This window comes from Phocoena phocoena, chromosome 4 (genome assembly GCF_963924675.1).
Source record: "Phocoena phocoena chromosome 4, mPhoPho1.1, whole genome shotgun sequence".
NCBI classification, from domain to species: Eukaryota; Metazoa; Chordata; class Mammalia; order Artiodactyla; family Phocoenidae; genus Phocoena; species Phocoena phocoena.
The window spans coordinates 59191970-59211676 of record NC_089222.1 but is presented as its reverse complement, the minus strand read 5'-3'; positions in this window follow the sequence as shown (position 1 = coordinate 59211676).

Here is a 19707-nt window from a genome sequence, read left to right as displayed (position 1 = left end):
TGATCAACCATATATCTTTTGGGAATCATATTATTGAACTATTAACATCTAAGTAGTATATGTTGAAAAATAGCTTTAGATGGAAGTGTTTGTCAGAAAACAGAAGATTTAGACAGTTGGGTGAGCTTAAGATTATATTATCCAAGACAGAATAATTACTGATAATACTTAATAGATATTGCTGATTTTCCTTTACGATAATAAAGAAACCTATGTTGTGACAATTAATATTTCCAGGCATTCGTATAAGTCAAGGTAAATCAAATTCTCTTCTAACAGAATTTCTAAGTATGAAGACAGAGATCAAACAGTGATCCCCTTCGTCATCACAAACATGTGCCACATTGTTCAGGATCCTGGCTGTATCCGTTTCCTAGGGCTGACATAGCAAAATACTAAACTAGGTGGCTTAAAACAGCAGAAACGCATTCTCTCACAGGCTGGAAGTCTGAAATCAAGGTGTCAGCAGGGCCATGATCTCTCTGAAGGCTCTAGGGGAGGATCCTTGTTCGACTCTTCTAGTTTCTTGTTGCTGGCATTCACTGGCTTGTTAATGTATAACTCCAATCTCCATCTGTCTTCACATGGTCTTCTCCACTCTGTTTCTGAATCCAAATTTTCCTCTTCTTATCAGGGCATCAGTCATTAGATTAGGGCCCAACTTAATTTGGTATAACTTTATCTTAACTTGATTATATCTATAAAGATCTTATTTCCAAATAAGGTCACATTTTGAGGTCCCGGTGTTATCTTTTTGGGCAACACAATTCAACATATAACACTGGCCTAGTGTTAGGTAGTCCAGAAATAGTCATTCACTTATTCATTTACAAATGTTTATTTGTATTCATTGAGTGTCTATTACGTCAGGCACTGTTACGAACAAAATAGACCACGTCCTTACCCTTAAAGAGCTTATGGTCTGCATTCAAACCAAATCCTATAGCTGTATATACTTTATATCTTTAAATTATATGTAGTTTATAATTTAGCAAAATCTTTTAATCTACATTTCTGTGATCAGTCTTCATAATATCCTGCCATATATGCTGTTAGTAGCTACTTTTTTTTTTTGGCATGAGGAAACTGAGGCTTAGAGAGGTTAGTACTTGTTCAAAGCTGCCTATCTGGTAAAAGCAACCAGAGTTGGAACCAGAACTGAGGTAAAAACACAACAGCATATAAAATGGTGGATTATATCCACCTGCCATTTATAACTAATAACAAGGAGCATTACTGCATATTAGGGTGTTTTACAATTCATCATATAGAAATAGGATTAAAAAGTAAAGAACACTAGCTCATAAAGCAAAATTTGTTTATTTTGACAAATTTATTTCTAATTATTCATGATACTTCAGCAAACATTCTGTGGTATATTTTCTAAAAACCGGTGTAACACCTTAGGAGTGGTAAGAGGCTGCTGTAGGTTTTCACTGAGGAATAAAGCGAAGCTAGATTTTGATGTGAATTCATAGAATCATAGTTACATCAGAACTTCAGTGTTAATATGTTGAAAGGAATCTTGAATGTCATTCAATCCCACATCCCCTCCACAACCAGTATCTAAAAAGAAAATTATGGCAATGAAGAATGAAAAAACATGAGCATGGTGTAGTTATTCCCCTATAGTTAATCTAAGTAACGGATGATATTTTGTATCTTCTAAACTTTAGTGAGTAACAAAAGTATGTCAACTCTTAATGAACCATCATCATATCTGATGAGGTCATAGTGCTGGCAGGGGGTGGGGAGATGGTGAGACAGTGGATGAGCCCAGATTATATTCCACAGTTGTGTGTGTGTTTTCAGTCTTTCAGACTTGTTTCTGACGCGCTCACTTATGAGGAACACTTTAGTAGACACGCAGTTCTTAGCCCCCTATGACAAAGCTGCTGCCAGTGCTGAAACCACCATTAAGAAACAGAGAAGAAAGCATTCAGGACTGAAACCGAGGTGATAGAGACATGGGCTCAAAATCAGCCAAATAAGGCAGATGACAAATGGAAGCATATACTACTCACTTTACAAGCCTCTGCATTATATAGCAAAAATAATGTCATTTTAGTTTGTCAATAAGAGGGGTGAGGGAGGAGAATGAATATGCAGGAGAAGTAACTAGAAAGAAAATTCTGGGAAGGTAAGCTGCTGCTCATAGGCAAACAGGGCACATTTTGATTAATTTTAAAAAAGAGAGTTACATGTTTCAATGACAGTGAGTCTTTGGGTCATCTGCATGCACAAGTGGGGACATTTCTTCTTATTCTCCCAATACTAAAAGATTGCCTTATGAGCAAATTAGCTACTTTGGGACTATGCATCCATATCTTGCAGTATGGATTTTTTTCATTCTCCTGAAAACAACCAGAGCAGTGTTTTCTTATGAATAACTCGTCATCTGCTGTGGTCTCTGAGGTCATTTTTGTCATGCATGCAGGGAGCCTATCATTCCCCATACTATAGTTGTGTCTCATTAGATGGACGCTCTCATTTTCTTACTCATGCTAAAGGCTTTAAGAAAGATTTCATGCCCCCTTTCCTCAAATCTGAAAATCCCTTAGCATGACTTTTCTATTGTGTTTTTCTGTCCATAATCCATTTTCCCTTCTGATAACTGCCTTAATCACGTCTCCTCTTAAACTTTTTGCTCATTTCTCATTTTCAGGGGAAGACACTTTTGAGGTGGGAAAATGAGGCAAATGCAACTGAATGCAGTCCTCAGATCCACTGGAACCAGCGAGTCTTCACAGGGGGACATGGCTGAATTCAGGCCAAAGAGTGCTGGCTCTGAGACTTCTGTTAGATCTTGGAGAAATGTAAAGCTTTCTTTCTATTCAGGTTCCTAACCCAATAGGATATTAGCTTGGGACTGCCAGTGCCATTTTCATGCCTGAAAATAAGCCCAGCTATAGAAAAGTAGAGGCAAGAAATGAAGAGTTAAATATTTCTGAAGTTAGTGTTTAAGCACCTGGATTCAGCTATGCCTGAAAAAGACATCTCCTCTGGACTTTTCAGTTACTTTGGATAATTATTTACCTTTATCCTTAAGCCAGATTAAGTCCGGTTTTCTATCACTTTCATTTAAAAGATTTCTGAGTACTCAAGCACTTAGGACCCAGCACAATTAGCCTCAAGTTCCATAACCCTTTACTCCAAAACTGTATACTATCTTCCATTTCCTTTCCTCTGCCCCCAGTCCTACCATGCTCTCCCTGTCAGAATCATATTGACCTGGAAAAGAAGAGGTATTATTTATGAAAGATAATTTATTATAAAGATATTTAATGCTTATCCTAAAAATATCAATCAGAATAATAGTGTATGAACCAAAAAGTACAAGACATCTGTTCATCTCCCTCCCCACCTCACGCCACTTCAAAACTTACCCTGTGAGTACATCCAGACGTTTTAAGTTGAAATACAAACGTGTTTGTGTGTGGTGTTGGGCAAGGGATATAAATTTAAAAGCACATAAACAGCTATTAAAAGAGGAGATACATTCACATTTACTAGTGTCCTCAAAATATAAAATTTTAAACACACACGTTTCATATAAATAGTATGATCCTGCTTTAAGAATCACCACAATGCAGCCTCTTCTATAAACCCGTCTCACCCCTCAGTGAGAATTTGAGCCTTTATTTTCTCTTCTCCTGCAATTCTTTACTTCTTTATTTAATTCTGCTTTACATTACAGATAGCTAGCAACACATATTTGACTCCTCTCTAGCTGACAAGAACTTTGAAGGCAAGGAATGAGTTTGATTCATCTTTGTATTCCCAGGATTTAGTTCAGTGCTTAATTTATGTTTTTAAGTGAATTAATGAGTGTGTGAATGATAAGTGGTAAGAGATCTCATTGATAAGTATTCTCTAAAGTTGAATTAAAAATTGGCTATGCAGACATTCTCCTGTATTTTAATTTAAGTTCATTCTCTCTGAGTTCCACATGTATTAGCAGAGACCAGACAATTGATGAGCAAGTCTTTAGTTCCAATTCTTTGGGAAGAGCAGACACTCATCTGAAGTTCATCCTGTCCTTAATCACTATAGAATGATGACGGGGAGGAACAAAATAACCAACTAAGATGCAATTATGATTATCTCCTGGAATTCCCAATACAGACTTCAGTTAGTTAACTAGATCTTTTAGCCTGGACCCTGTGGCTTTCTAACCTTGATCCGCTGCCCTAGCTAATAAAGAACTCTTGGCTTGTTCTGTGACTGAATCTCTATCCAGTAATTCATACCTCATTTTTTCCCCTTCATTCTCTCTTAAGTCCTCTAAGGTTTAGAACTGGAATCTAAGTTTCAGAATGATGGATGGGGATGTTTTAGGGGCCACAGATTTTTACCTGCTTGCTCCGATCTCCTAATATTGCTGGTCCCTGGATTCCATCAGTTTTTGTTTAATCTTCTCTATACTTTGCCCTACTGCACTACCAACTATTCTTGTTTGTCTCCCACCTTGTAAGGGACGCAATATAGCATAATGGGTAAATAGTCAATGTTAGAATTAAGCCTACATCCAAATCCCAGTTCTGCCACATAATGGCTATGTGATCTTGGGTGAGTTACTTAACTTTTCTGAGCCCACATATCTTGTAAAATGGGATTTATAATTAATGCACCTTCTATGTACCTGATAGATAATATAGGGGATATTTTTAGTGCCCCCTTCCATCTACATTTATTTGCTCCTTGTGTCAGTTATTTGCTTTTTAGCTCTCTCTTAAGTTCCATCTCTTCCTTTTTGTATTCTTCCAAATATCATAGTTAGCAAGAAGTCTACAAACTTTCTGGACTCTTGCCAACCTTCTTTTGGTTACCGTCTGCAAAAGGAGGCTCTGCTGGCTCTGCAAATGGCTGGGAAGTTGGAAAGAAGAGAGAAGCTGTTGTTTTTCTGCTGCTGGTGGTACATCCAGCTGCAGTAGCTGTCAACTCTGGGATGCAGGAGAATCTATGGCAGTTTTAGTAATATTCAGCAGGACTGCAGATGTTGCTTGGTCCAACAATCAGCAGCAATGGCCATGCCTCCAGAATATCTGTTTTCATTTACCAAAAGTTAAGAACAGGACTTTGATACAAATATAGACTGAACATTGTCTAATATTTTATTCAATTTAGTAACTAATAAGCAAAGCAGCGAGATGGAAAGGCCGGTGCAAAGAAGATAATTCAAAAATGGAGAGCTATGCAGTCAATCACACAAAAGAATGATTAAAATGAATTTGCTAATAGATACAAAACACCTACAAGGCAATAAACTATAACCCTTAGTGTTATCTTTGCAACTGAACAGAAATTATTTGCATTCCTACCAGACACACATCTATAAATTAACTCGTAACATGCATCTTCACTAAGTCTGGACAAAGGACACTCTCCTAAATATCCTAGGGTGAATCTGTTAAACAGTGTCCTCATAAGGTAGTGGAAAAAATATACGCTGCCCAATTTTTTGCCTCATTTCTAATTTTTGGAGAAAGCTTTTGCAAGTGACAAAAGGACACATTCCACCCCCACCACCAATCCATCTATAACCAGATTGTTAAACCCAGGAAGTTCTTCAAATAGGTAGTCTGGCTCCATTACTGTTTAAATGAGATGTGGAATGTTAGTGCATATTTAATATGTGGTCAATAATAGGTAAGAGTAATAATAGTTGCCACTATTTTTTTAAAATTACACATGAATAATCAATTAAATAGATATAATTTAGAGCTATTTCTTTCATCTCTGCCCCAGTTTTAGGACCTGGTTCCTCTTACACTGTGCAGTTCATTCTAATTAGTCGTGCCATGTCCTGGAACATCACATGGATGAGTACAGAAGTAACTGGTGACTTTTCATAAGTAATTAGATTGACAAGGAAAGAATCACTTTCTCATTCATTTGTCATTTTGCTGAGTCTTTAGGAAATACAACTGTAAAATCAGTACCAGATGGTAGAGCTATGGCTAAGATTGTACTGTGCATTTGCCCAGAGACAGTTGCCTTCTTAATTGGCTAGCAAGGTGCTGCCATGCTGCTCCAGCTTCTCACCACATTTGTGTGGCACTGAATCTAGGTCCATAATTTCTAGCAAAGGGTGGATACAGACAGGATAGCATCTGGAGCACGTTCTTGTTTACCTAATAAAGAAGGATGATTAACCCTGGATAGGAAAGATTAAAAAAAATGTTTGAAAATTCTTGACCCATGGCTCTATATTTAATTCAGGAGGACTGACTCAATGTGGACATGAAGAAATGTATTAAATGGTAAGAAACCACTCAACTCTCCGCAACATTACAGAATGTTGGACATTCTTCTCTAACTATTTATTTCAGGGCATTAAAGTCATCAGCACTTTCTTTTAGTCTGTCTCTAATAGATTTTTAGACCCTTTGTCTCTTATTGGTCCAACCCCCATAGCTGAGTAAACTTAATCACCACGTAGGGCTCAATGTATTTGTGTGTATAACCTTCTCTCCTGAATTTGACCAGCCCCATTCCTAATCAGGCATATAATTCAGCAAACCCAAGATTTCCAGTTGGAGAGCTCATTACCTGATTTGCTTTGATTTTGGTTTTACACTGATGCATGATATGGTTTCCAGCATACAAAGCAATACCAGCAACTAAACCTCAACTTTGATTGCCTGCTCAATTCCCAACTTCAATAAGGATGAGAGAATCCTGCCTTGTTTCTTAGAATTAGAGATTTCTCCCCGCACCCAGTCTTGTTGCTAGTTCCTTTTCTGTACAGACAGACTTCCTAGAATTCAACTATTTTCCTAGATTTGGAACAATGTCAGCTGCTAGACAACTGTGATCATTCCTCACCTGTCTATTCCTCCATGCTTGTTATTTTGACCAACTCTGAAGAATCTCTGTAGTGAGTCCCTGGTTCTGACCCCTTTTTTGTCCTCTTGCATGAGCTCCATTTAGACACTGATGATTTCCATAGGGAAAAGAAGAGTAATACTGAATATTTGTACACGGTTTATGGTGCGTAGAATCCTTAAACATGGGTTGCCTAAGTAACATAAATGAATGATTCAATCTAGATGAGGAGTTGAGGATCAAAATACTGTGCAGTTCTAGAGACCATCATTAACTCCCTAGAACTGCATCTAGGATGGCATCTCCTTGAATCATGCAGAGTGGTGGTCCTGATGGGGTCATATGCCACACACAACTGTTACCAATTCATTTTTCTTTTTAAAGAAACTTAGGAATTCCTTTTTTTAATTGTACAATTTTTTTTAATGTTGGCAATTTATTCAAAATGTTTACAATACTATGCTGGCTAAAGTAAATATGTCAGTCAGCAGGATTTGACCCATAGGCCACCAGTATGAGTCAGACACTGAATGGTCTCTAAAGCTGAAGAATGTGGGAGGGGAGGCAAGTTGTGTTCTTCAAACTGTCCCCTTTGTCATGTTGAAAAATTGGAAACATATTCTAATATTGTCTGATATTCTCACCTAAGATTTTTCTATCTTATTGCATTCTCATAGTCATTGACATTTTTTTCAGAGTAAAATCTTCTTAATTTTTAATTATTCAACACTTTAACCTTTTAAAATTGCTCTATTAGCAGTTTATGCAGTATCTTATCAAACATCACTGTAGGTTAGCTACTGTACTTTGAAAAAAACTCATCATATATGGGTGTATTGTATGTAGCAGGACCATCACTGAATTCTGACTGGCTGAATTTGTTTCTACTTCTTTGCAAAGTCTGATAGTCTTGTACATTTATAAGAGTACAGGTTACACTAACCACTCTTGCAGAGAAGTAATAATGTATAGTTTTATTAATGCATAGTACATAACATGGAAATTCAAAACTTTGGACCTAATAGTGTTTCTTAAGGTCTATTAGAAGACCTGTAGTTTAAGTGTCTTTACACTTGGAGCCCCAGGGTAGTTCTCAATTTTCCCTCCAAAGTATCCCTAAATGCCATGAATCTGGGGGTTTGGCCCATAGCTACTCACCTTAAGCTTAAAATACCTTTGCCATTTCATGTTTTATCTATAAAAAATAATATGGGTTTTGTTTTACAATCCATAAGACGCCTATGTATAATCAGGTAACCAGGGGTAAAATAGATTAACTCAGAATTTAGGAATAACAGTGTTTAGGTGTGGGCTGTTTTTTCTGAAAAAAAAAAAAAAAAAGCTGTGTTCTCACTATCTGTCATACTGAAAAGTTACTAGAGTATGAAGTGGGGAGCCAGGTGTTAAATAAAGTGAAACTTTGTTCCCTTTCTGAGGCAGGGATCAGCTGTACTCAGAACTTAAAGCTATTCTTAGATTGGGGGGCTGGGACACCTAATGTGACTTAGCACATTTCTCCTGAGAGTCAGAGATGACAGATGCTCAATATAGTTTCCTTGTCATTATAATATCCTTCAATATGCAAAACTTTTTGAGGGGAGCCAAAGTGAATAAGGAGTTAAAAGATTTCCTGAAAAACTAAGGAGCCCTTTCTGGTTTTGACATTCAAAAAAATTTTTTTTGTTTGTTTTTGTTTTTGTTTTGTTTTGTTTTTTGCGGTACGCGGGCCTCTCACTGTTGTGGCCTCTCCCGTTGCGGAGCACAGGCTCCGGACGCGCAGGCTGAGCGGCCATGGCTCACGGGCCCAGCCGCTCCGCGGCATGTGGGATCTTCCCGGACCGGGGCACGAACCCGTGTCCCCTGCGTCGGCAGGCGGACTCTCAACCACTGCGCCACCAGGGAAGCCCTCAAAATTATTTTTAAAAATAAAAGAAAAATTTTTTGTTGGGTTAGTGTAGCCCCAAAAAAGGTCTGCTGGTTGGGAAACCTACCAATTTCCCTGTTATCCAAAGGTGACTTACCATGAGGAAAAAGGAAGGTGGATTGGGCCCAGACATTTGCAGCTTCAGCACTACATTGGGCTGAACCTTGAAAGCATGCAGTCATATCTAGGGGAGCAGTGGCTGATCTTAGAAGCACAAACTAAAACAGCAGTAGCCTTGGAGGCAAGCATGAGACACCATTGCACCCTGTGCCAGCAAGGATGTCACTGTGCCTGGACAAGTACCTTTGAGATTAGAATCCCACAGCAACATGTGGCCGTCCAACCAATGGCACTAATAGGTTAATTGGGTTTTTACATTTCTTTGCTTGGCATTTGGAGAAGGGACTAATCCCTATGGACAGAGTAGGCCCTAGAGTGGTTGAATGAATTAGAAGAGAGATGCAGAACATGAACAATTGATTTGAAAAACAAAAAGTGTACCTATTTGTAAAGCATGTCTGTATTTGTACTGTAAGCTGATAAAGGAGATCATGCCAGTTACTTGTAGAGGACTTGAATAAACTCCAGTCATGGGATGTAAGCTGCCCCTGGCCATATGCCTGTCTCAAGTGATATGGGACATGCCTGGGGAGAGATCAAGGATTCCTTTTACACAAGGTGAAAGGCCCTAGACTCTGACAAGAACCTGGGGATGCTTGGAAGAATCAGTACAGAAGGAGAGAGTAGCACCCCTCTCCTGCATCCAGAGCAAGGGAGGGCATCCAGCAGACAGGACATCCATAGAGTGCTGGGCTGCAGAAGAAGTTGGCTCAGACAGACAGAAAGCAGCTGAACTAAGAATCCATGCTAAGGCTGGGCAGCAGCAGTCACACAGAGGTGACCAGGTTCTTACATATTCAGCCTCCAGAGCCACGTTTGTGTTGATCTCCATCCTCAAGAAAGAATATCTGAGATCCACATCAGCTAGTGAAAGATTAGAGGAGACAGGACTCACCCTCTGAACTTGAGTGAGCCCCCTTGGGACCCTTGAACATATCAGGAGCCACTAGAAAAGCCTGGACATCCTGATAGAGTTGGCAGGTGGTGATCTCAGAGTTGTCATACTCTGGAGTTCTGGTGTAGGATGACATTGTTTCCATTCCACGGTGATGCATCTAGACATTTCTGCATAAATGCTTATTTAGTGTAAAATGTCTTCATCTAAAGAGTATAGTAAGATTGACATTCCAGGAAGATACTTCAAGGAACCACTGTCATTCTACTTTCCTCTTAATCCCCTACCCCTATCTTGCCCCTCCCCCTTCCCTTTCCCTACTGATAACCACTAGTTGGGTCTCTACATCTGTGAGTCCTTTCCATTTTGTTCTATTGACAAGTTTGTTGTATTTTTTAGATTTCACATATAAGTGAAAGCATACAGTATTTGTCTTTCTCTGTCTGACTTATTTCACTAAGTATAATACCTTCCAGGTTCATCCAAGTTTTTGCAAACAGCAAAATTTCATTCTTTTTTATGGCTAAGTAGTATTCCATTGTATGTATGTGCATATATATAATCTTTTTTATCCATTCATCTGTTTATGGGCACTTAGGTTGCTTCCATATCTTGGCTGTTATACATAATGCTGTTATGAACATTGGGGTGTATGTATCTTTTCGAATTAGTGTTTTTGTTTTCTTCAGATATATACCCAGAAGTAGAATTCCTGGATCACATGGCAGTTCCATTTTTAGTTTTTTGAGAAACTTCTGTACTGTTTTCCATAGTGGCTGCACTGATTTACATTCCCACCAACAGTGTACGAGAGTTCCCTTTTCTTCACATTCTCGCCGTTTGTTATTTGTGGTCTTTTTGATGTTAGCCATTCTGACAGGTGTAAGATGATATCTCATTGTGGTTTTGAATTGCATTTCTCTGATGATTAACAATGTTGAGAATCTTTTCATATGCCTGTTGGCCATCTGTGTGTCTTCTTTGGAAAAGTGTCTGTTTAGGTCTTCTGCCCAGATTTTAATTGGCTTGTTTGGTTTTCTTTTTGATATTGAGTTGTATGAGCTGTTTATATATTTTGGATATTAACCCCCTATTAGTCATCTGTATCATAAATTCGAATCATTCGGAGATATCTTGTACAATCAAAAAGTTATTTCCAGGGAACCTTTCTGCAAAATCAGTTTGTGGTTAAAAAAAAAAAAGAAATTCAACCTCTCTCTGAAATTAGTTTCTGTCAGAGAAAATTTGTAAAAATCATTGGCTACTGCTAACAGCAATCTTGGATGCTGTGGATGTCATTTATGCAAATGCATTATAAGTAAAGTGATGAGAAGGAACAGAGAGAGGTCTTTCCAAAAGAAAAAAAAATAGAAGTGATCAAATAGAAAACAGAAGTATTAAGAATTATAGTATGGTAAACTAGATGCACTAGATGAAGACTTGCTTTGACTGCAAGTCCAATTCTATGAGCTACAGAATGTATGAAGAATGATATGGTGAGAATCCTAGTCTCTAGTACTCCATCTCTTTCAGGCTAAACATTTTCAACTCTCTTCCCTCCTTCACTGATACCTCAGAGCTGTTAGTAAGGCTTTTTTTTTTCCTCCTTCTAAATGGCCTCTCAGACCATCTCTTGTCAGTACTTTCCAGCCTGGCTCCCTGCCCCCGCTCTGGAGATCCCCTAGGGGTTCACTTTATCCTCACTGTAAGATATGAAGCCAATCCTGCCATTAGACTGGGGGAATTTAAACAGGCATAGCCAAATAGTTTAATGTTTCATCCTCAGGTGAAACTCTACAGATTCTAAATCCTTGAGGAACTAGAGGACCAAGCAGGAATCAAGGAACAAGCATGCAACAAAGGGAATAGTACAGGCCAGGACTTCCCTCAAGCCTTCCAGGGCATGGATTCTGAACTCCAACACCAGTCTCCATGATTGGATCCCTACCATGATTTTGGCTTTATTAAACTTAAAAAAAAAAATGATCAATATCGTACCACTATTCCTTGAGCAGTATCTTTATACCTCATGCTGTGTGTAAAGCACTTTACATACATTTATCTCATTTAATTCTCATAAGATATTACTTGCCCAAAGTCTCACAACTAGAAAGAAACCAAGTCAGGATTTGATCCCAAGCTTATCCAACTCCAAAGCCCAACTCCAGGTGTTGAATCTTCCTCACTTAACTCCACTTTGAGTTTGTTATCACCTCATGTCCAGATCACTGCAAACAGCCTGGTAACCAAGGTCCTTGCTTCAGTCTTCTCCCCTACTCCAAGCTGTGTCATCTGTCCCCAGAAATACTGTAGCTTCCTCCTGGCCTCCTTTCTGAGCAAAGATCAATATAGAAAGAATTAAAATCAATATGGGGACCGGAAGTTAGCATGTGCTTCATCCCATTACATTCTTCAATATCAAACTTTGTTCAGGATCACCAGAGTTGCTGTAGTTCTCAGATATGTTTATCTAGAATGGACAAGCGACAAATGACAATTTTATGAAATAATAAATAATTTCCCCCTATAAAATATGTTCTTTATGATATCACTCATTGTTATCACTTTGATTCTTTCAACAATTTCTTGTGAGATTAATTTATGCAATTTTACCAGCTAAAAGCATGCTGATGCCAAATTTTCAGTGGAGATGACACAACAGAATCTGGGATCCACCATAGCAGAAGGTTCAGAACCAACAATCAGTATTGCTTTTTAAGCTTATAAAAAGCATGAAGCCTCATACAATGAACAAACTGCACTGGCTTTTTTCCCATGGCCAATTAGGGTGTAGGTTTACTTTTAGTAAACAGTCCCAAAGGGGCTTTTGAAGGAATAGGCACAGAGTACTTATGACTTTTCCTTTCACTTAAAACAAACAAAAACCTTTTACTCTTAACCACATTAATTTTTTTTAAATTACAGGAGAGAAAAAAATCGCTTACAATTCTACTCCCTAATACAACGACTATGAATATCTTTATGCGTTTCTTTTCGTCATTTCATTATTTTTTCCTTGTTGAAATAATAATGCTCACAAAGGATGCAAACAGGCAATTCATAGAAGAAAAAAATATAAATGGGCAATAAGCATGCTTTACTGGTAATCAGGAAAATTGAAATTATAAGGCATCATTTATTGGCAAAAATTCAAGAGACTGAAAATATTCACTTTTGGACAGGCACTTCTATATTCCATTTGTTGGAATATATAATGGAAAAAGGATATGGGGGGCAATTTGCAGTATCTATTAAAATTCTATTTTGAGGTATCATCCTTCAGAAATATTCATACAAGTACAAAAAGATATATGTGCAATAATGCTCATTGAATCATTGTAGAGTTAAAAAAAAAACAGATATCATCTAAATTTGCATCAGTAAGAATGGTTACAACATGTTCATCCCAGGGAATTCCATAGATGTTTAAAAATGTGATGCAATGATGATAATAGAAATGTCAATTATGGAAAAGATTTCCAACACATATCATTAAGTAATAAAATCATGTTGTAGAACAATAGATTTAATATAATCTCATTACTTAAAAAATGAAACATGGAAATGTATAGAAGGTAAGAAGGGAAATGCACCATGGTATTAATAATGATTACATCTGGAAACAAGAGTAAAATTAGAGTCATAAAGAGTTATTATTACTTCTTAGAATATTTTTAAATTTTAATAATGAGATTATATGCATGTATTTGAATTTTTATCTAATTGTCTTTGTTGTGGAATTTTTAAAATATTGGAACAAAGAAATTATAATATTCATATAATTTTAAATTTCATCAAGTTCATTTAGCATTATATCCAAGCATTTTTCCTGCTTTTTATAACCCATATTTTAATAATATGCAATATTTCACCCAGTGAATGTACCACTTTCCATAGTAATTCCTCTCTTGTTGGACTTTTACATTGTTATCAACTATACATAATGTTGCAATATACACCTCTTTTAGAGATAGGAGTTTTTACTTTATTTTGAAATGAATTTCTATGGGTTAGAACACCAGGATAGAACTATTTTGTGGAAGGTTAAGAATCCTATTGAGGTGAACGATCCTATTGAAGCCAAGAGCAACTTACTGCTCTCAACCCCCGCTGCCAAGGAGTCTCCTCTACAAATAACAAAGGCTCTGTTTTATTTGGTCAGTTTTTCCCTTTGTACCATTAAGTGACTTTGATCTTAAATTATAGGCAATTAATATTTCTGCTATCTCAAATTTTGTGGCCAGGCCCAATTTCAACACAGTAAGGTAAAGCAAGGAGGCAGGAAGGTAGCTTGTTTTTATCATAATGTGACAGCACAAAGACTCAGACATCAGCTACTACTTGCTGTTCCAGAGAGCATTCTCTGGCTTGTGAGGACTATGCTACAGAACATCTATTCCCAGAAAGTGAAGCTGCATGACATCCAGAGCTATATCATAAAAAGCAATATGGCTTTCCCTGCCCCACCTTCACACTTGCCCCTGGAAGTCAGCCACCACATAGTGAGGAAGCACATTATTTTGAAGAGATCATGTGTAGGTGTTCCAGCCTACACATTAGTCTCCCCTAAGGTATCAGTCAATAGCCAGCATCAGCTATCACATATGTGATAGCAAGCAAGCCTTCACATTGATTTTCACATGGACGGTGTTGCCTCCCTACTCCCCTGGGAGAGAACACTTGACAATTTTTGGAGATATTTTTGGTTGTTACAACTTGAAAGGGAGTACTACTAGCAGCTAGTACGTAGAGGACCAGAATACTGCTAGATATTCTACAATTCACAGTCCCCCACAACAAAGAACGTTCAGTCCAAATGACAACAGTACTGAGGTTGAGAAACCCTGCTTCAGATGACTCCAGCCTCCAGTCTTTTAGCCACGCCAGCTGGTTCTAAGTGGAACAGAGACAAACTGTCCCTGCCAAACCCTGCCCAAATTGCACTTTCATGAGGTGGTTTGTGTTTTCAGCAATAAATAATTGGAACACCATCAAATAAATGGAAGAACTAAATAATATCCTCAGGCCTTTGTAATTCTGAAGCTCATGCACCTTCCCATGCTGCCTCAAAGAAAGAATACCAAAGAAAAAGTAACAAAGCAGCTTTAGCCAAAGTGTGATGAGACCTGGACACAGGTGAATAAAGTAATGATGACTATTACCAGGAAGAGAGCAATAGAGTATTTCTCACTGGGTATTTGTCCTCCATATTCCTAAACTCAAACTCAACTTCACTCCTCTGTTCCCTGGAAAAGCTGGGGAGAGAACCCTTGGTTTCTTAATCATAAGTTCCTTGTAAATATGCTTTTGAGGGTTTGTTTCTGTCTGATGAACCCAAATGCTCCTCCAATAACTTTTAACATCTGAGAGACCTGAAAGAGGCCCAACCTTCCCCTACTAAGCTGAGAAAATATTGTTTTCACAACTACATTATCCCTAGAAAGAACTGATCATTCAGGATAGTTTCTCAAGAATATCATACCCCACTTAGCTCATAAAAATTCCTTAAACATTCAACTGGTTTCCTAAGTACCTTACCACTTCAAAGTGGGACAGCATCCAGTAATTGCATTTCTGGTGTCTGTGCTAAAAAATAAACTGAAATTTATGCAATGACTTGTGGGCAAAACTGTTTACTGCAAGATTGTAAGAATTTAAAACTGGAGAAAAAACCTTAAGGTCTGACAACAGTAACGTAATCTAGTAACATAAATTTATAGTATGAATCTACAGAAGACTATCATGAGACCATAACTGAACTGCTCTATTCTGTGCCCTGCTTCTAATCTTACTTGGTATACCTTCCTTATACAATTGACCTACTCCCATGCCTACAATGATCGATCCTGTTTCTCAAGACTAGATCTTTAGTACATCCTATTTCTGTTTCTTTGCATTCTACTTTTTGTAACACTTTCTTAACTTTATTTTCAACCCTTTTATTGATATGTTGTTGTTGTTCTGGTTCTCATTTTTTAATTTCTAAGAGTTCTTTCCTGGTTTGTCTCTTCCTTTTATATATTATCCTGTTATTATTTCATGGATGCAATCCCTTCTCTTTCTGAGGATACAAATTATAGGGTGTTTTTTTTTTGGTGGTTTTTTTTTTTTTATCTTTGTTCCCTCTGAGGATTTTATTTATTTGTTCTCTTTATTTCAAGTTGGAGGTTTTGCTTAATTTTCTAGTATACCATGCACATCTAAGAGAAAGGTTCCAAAAATATGATTGGAGTTTTTCTAGGGGAAGGAGAAGAAAAGATGAGCTTTTAAATGGTATGCTTCATTTTACAGCAATCAGGTCAGAAGATAACTTTTTAGATAATGGAGCCTAAATAACTGACATTGGGGACCCTTCTCAATTTCCCAAGAACGTAATCCTCTTTTATTCAGCCTGGGGTAGATAAATAACTAGCTGTTGTTGTAGGAATGATGTTGGAGGAGACCCATGATTCAGGACATAGGCATCCCCCAATCCTCCTGTTTTCAACTTTATCACCATCCACTGTGTCTGGACTTCACTTCAGGGTCACTCTCTGCAAGCACATAGGTTATAGCTTCCTTCCCTCACTGAGTTAGTTACTATTCCTCCATTTGCTCTCTGTTTTCCAAAACTTATATATCTCTCATCTGCTTCTGTTTTCTCTCCTGATCCATTTATACTTGTAGTTCTACGCTGTTTAAAAATCCTTTTACTGATATTTTAGAAAGGTTTCCATAGGGAGAAGAGATAAATGCATCTATTCAATCACACTCCCATTTTTTCTCCCTAGTTTAAATGCTACTTTCATCATACACTAAAATTGGCATATAATTGGCAATATTTTGAGGCATTCTAATCTATGCTACTGTGCTATATAATTATGTAACAGTACCAGACTTCTAATTATCATGACTTTAAAATATATTTTCATATCTGGCAGTATAATTCCTAATCAGAATTCTTTTTTAAAATTTCAAAAATTTTCTTGGCTGTTCTCATACTTTCTAGATTAACTCTAGAATCAAGTTATATAAGATTTATAAATCAATTTGAGAAACTTGACTTTTTTCTGTTAGTGTCTCCATATTCAAGAGACACTAACAGAATACTGTTTATTCAGTAAAGTTTTATATTTTCTTTCATCTCAATACTGATTAATTCTTAAATCTGTTTTTAGGTATTTCATGTTTGAATTTTATTTTGAAAAGAAAGTGTTTTATTATATTTTCTAGTGTGTTTTTGCTGATACAGTGAGAAACTACTGATTTTTTTAAAAACTCAATTTATAATTTGAAATTTTACAGGTTGCTAATTTTTTATAATAGGTTTCTTCTTGAGTCACCTAGGTTTTCTACCTACATAGACATGTCATCTGCATATAATGATAATAGTTGTTTGCCTTCCAAGAATTATTTTTATTTAATTCCCTGCATTATTACACTAGCTACCATTTGAAATATAACATTAAACAATGGTAGTAATAGTGGGTATTATTATCTTGTTACAGATTTTCATAAGAATGTCTCTGGTTATTTTATTTTTAAGAATAAATTTGTCAGGTTCAAACAAATAACTTTTATGACTTTGAGAAAATGATAACACAATTAATGAGAGCTTTTAGCAAAACTCCTACCACCACCCAGCCTGCTCTTGACCCTTCCCTCTACCTTCCTCTCTCCCATATTCCATATTCAGTCATCACTAAGACTTCACAATTCTACCTCCTAAATATCTCTTAAAACTGCCCTGGCTTTCCTCTTCTACTGCCTTAGTTAATACTGTTATCCTTTCTATTATCATATGAAGTTTTAACTATCTGCTTGTGCAGAGCCTCCCCAATTCATTCCCATACTTTTGCTCAAATGAACTTTTCTGAAATACAAAACTGATTGTGTCACCCTCCTAGTTAAAGCCTTTCAATGGCTCTTAGAAGAAAATTCAAACTCCTTAATATGGCTTACAGGGAACTTAGTCATCTGGCCCTGCTTAGCTCTCCAGCTTCATCTCTCACCACCAGCCATCTACCTCTACATTCCAGCCATATTCTATTTTCTCTCAATTTGCAGTCTTTGTCCATATTATTTCTTCTGCCCAAAACACTTTTTTTCCTTCTTTGCTAGTTAACTCCTTGCGTCAGCAGCCTTCCCTGACACACAGGCTGGGAGAGATACCTTTGATATATGGCCCCCTTAGCACCTGTATTTGGTTTACAAAGCCCTTTTCACTCTGTAGTACAATTACTTGGTTTACCACTCTGTCTTCCCCACTATTATGTGAACTATCTGAAACCAGGGACAGTACCCATCTTTTCCACTATTTTATGCCCAGTGCCTAGGAGAGCACTTGGAATTAAGTATTCATAAATATTTGTTAAATAAACTAATGTTAAGTGAAGAAACAGGTATTGGGTAGATAGTGTATATTTTTTCTTTGAACCACCCACTGATGCTATTAGTGATTTATTTTTTTAATAATGCATCATCTTTGTATGTCTGAAATAGAACCTAATTGGCTTTGGTATAATTGTCTCCTAATATACTGCTAATTCAATTACTTAATATTTAATAGTTTACTTTGCATCTATTTTGCATCTATCTATCCTTCAGATTATTCTGGGGTATTTTTTGTTGTTGTTTGTTGCTCTCTTTACCAGATTTTGATATTATAATTATATATGATAACAATTTTATTATTATTTTTCTGGAGTTAAACTCCATGAGAACTCTCATTCAATACTGTATCCCTAGAATCTAATGGAGTAGGTATCCAATAAATATTTGTTAAATGAATACATGAATTGAATTGGAAAATTTCTTAATTTTTTTCTGGATTTAAAACTGAATATATAACTTGAGAATTAGTTGTTCCTTGAAAGTTAAAATGACCTATGTCCAACACACACTAAATTTGAAGCTTTTCATTGAGCAGGAAGGAATGAGAGAGGGAATTTGATGAGTTCTATTTTTCTCTGATTTTCGTCCATTCATATTTTCTAGTTCCTCTTATTCAATTTGTATATGTTTACTATCCAGAAAATCCATTTAGTCCAAATTTGTAGGTTGTATTCCTCTGTCATAAACTATATTTTATTTGAAAAATACCAAAAACACAACAAAGTGGAAGTCACCAAGAATCCATAAAGATATTGATATAGATATAGATAGAGATATGTAACATACATCCAACCCCAGCCCCAAATAATCACATTTTTTGCTAATTTTTTATTGATTATATACATTTTCTTATCTACTCATTCAAACACATGTTAACTATCTTTCATTTTGTAACTTGCTGAGAAAAGTCCCCTATATCAAATGACAAAAATATTCTCTTCAAATTTTGTTCTAATGCTTTAAGATTTTTTTAAATTTAGGTATTTAATTCCTCTGGAATTTATTTTGATATAGTGTAAGATAGGGCTCTAAACTGACTACATATGCCAGTGGTCCAATGTCATTTATTGACTAAATCCCTCCTTTACTTGGCTGAAATTGAATGTCACTTTTATCACTTTGGTAACTATGTAGTCATTTAACTTGTTTCATTGCATTAATTAATAGTGTGTTATTATGGTAATATTGGCAATCTAACAATGACAGAATATCTGTCTCTTAGAAATAAAATTAATGGAAATGTCCTTAGAATGCCATCAATGCTGGTTTCTGCTTTAATCCTCTGGGGCCAGATTGCCTGAATTAGAATCAGTGGTATGCTAGAGCCTGCTCAAACACACTCGTAGGGGCAAATTATGTGCATCTCCTTCCAACTCTACTCGGTGTCTACTTTTTAGTAGCTTGAAATTGATCATGGTGGAAGTTCTTGCAAACACTACAAATCAAGGCTTTTTGGAGGGGGCAGGGAGTGTGAGAGGAGAGCTATTTGTCAGTCATTGCCAAGCATTTACCAGCACACAACTAGATTGAATTTTCTCTGTTGTTTACTAGATAACTCTGGGCAAGT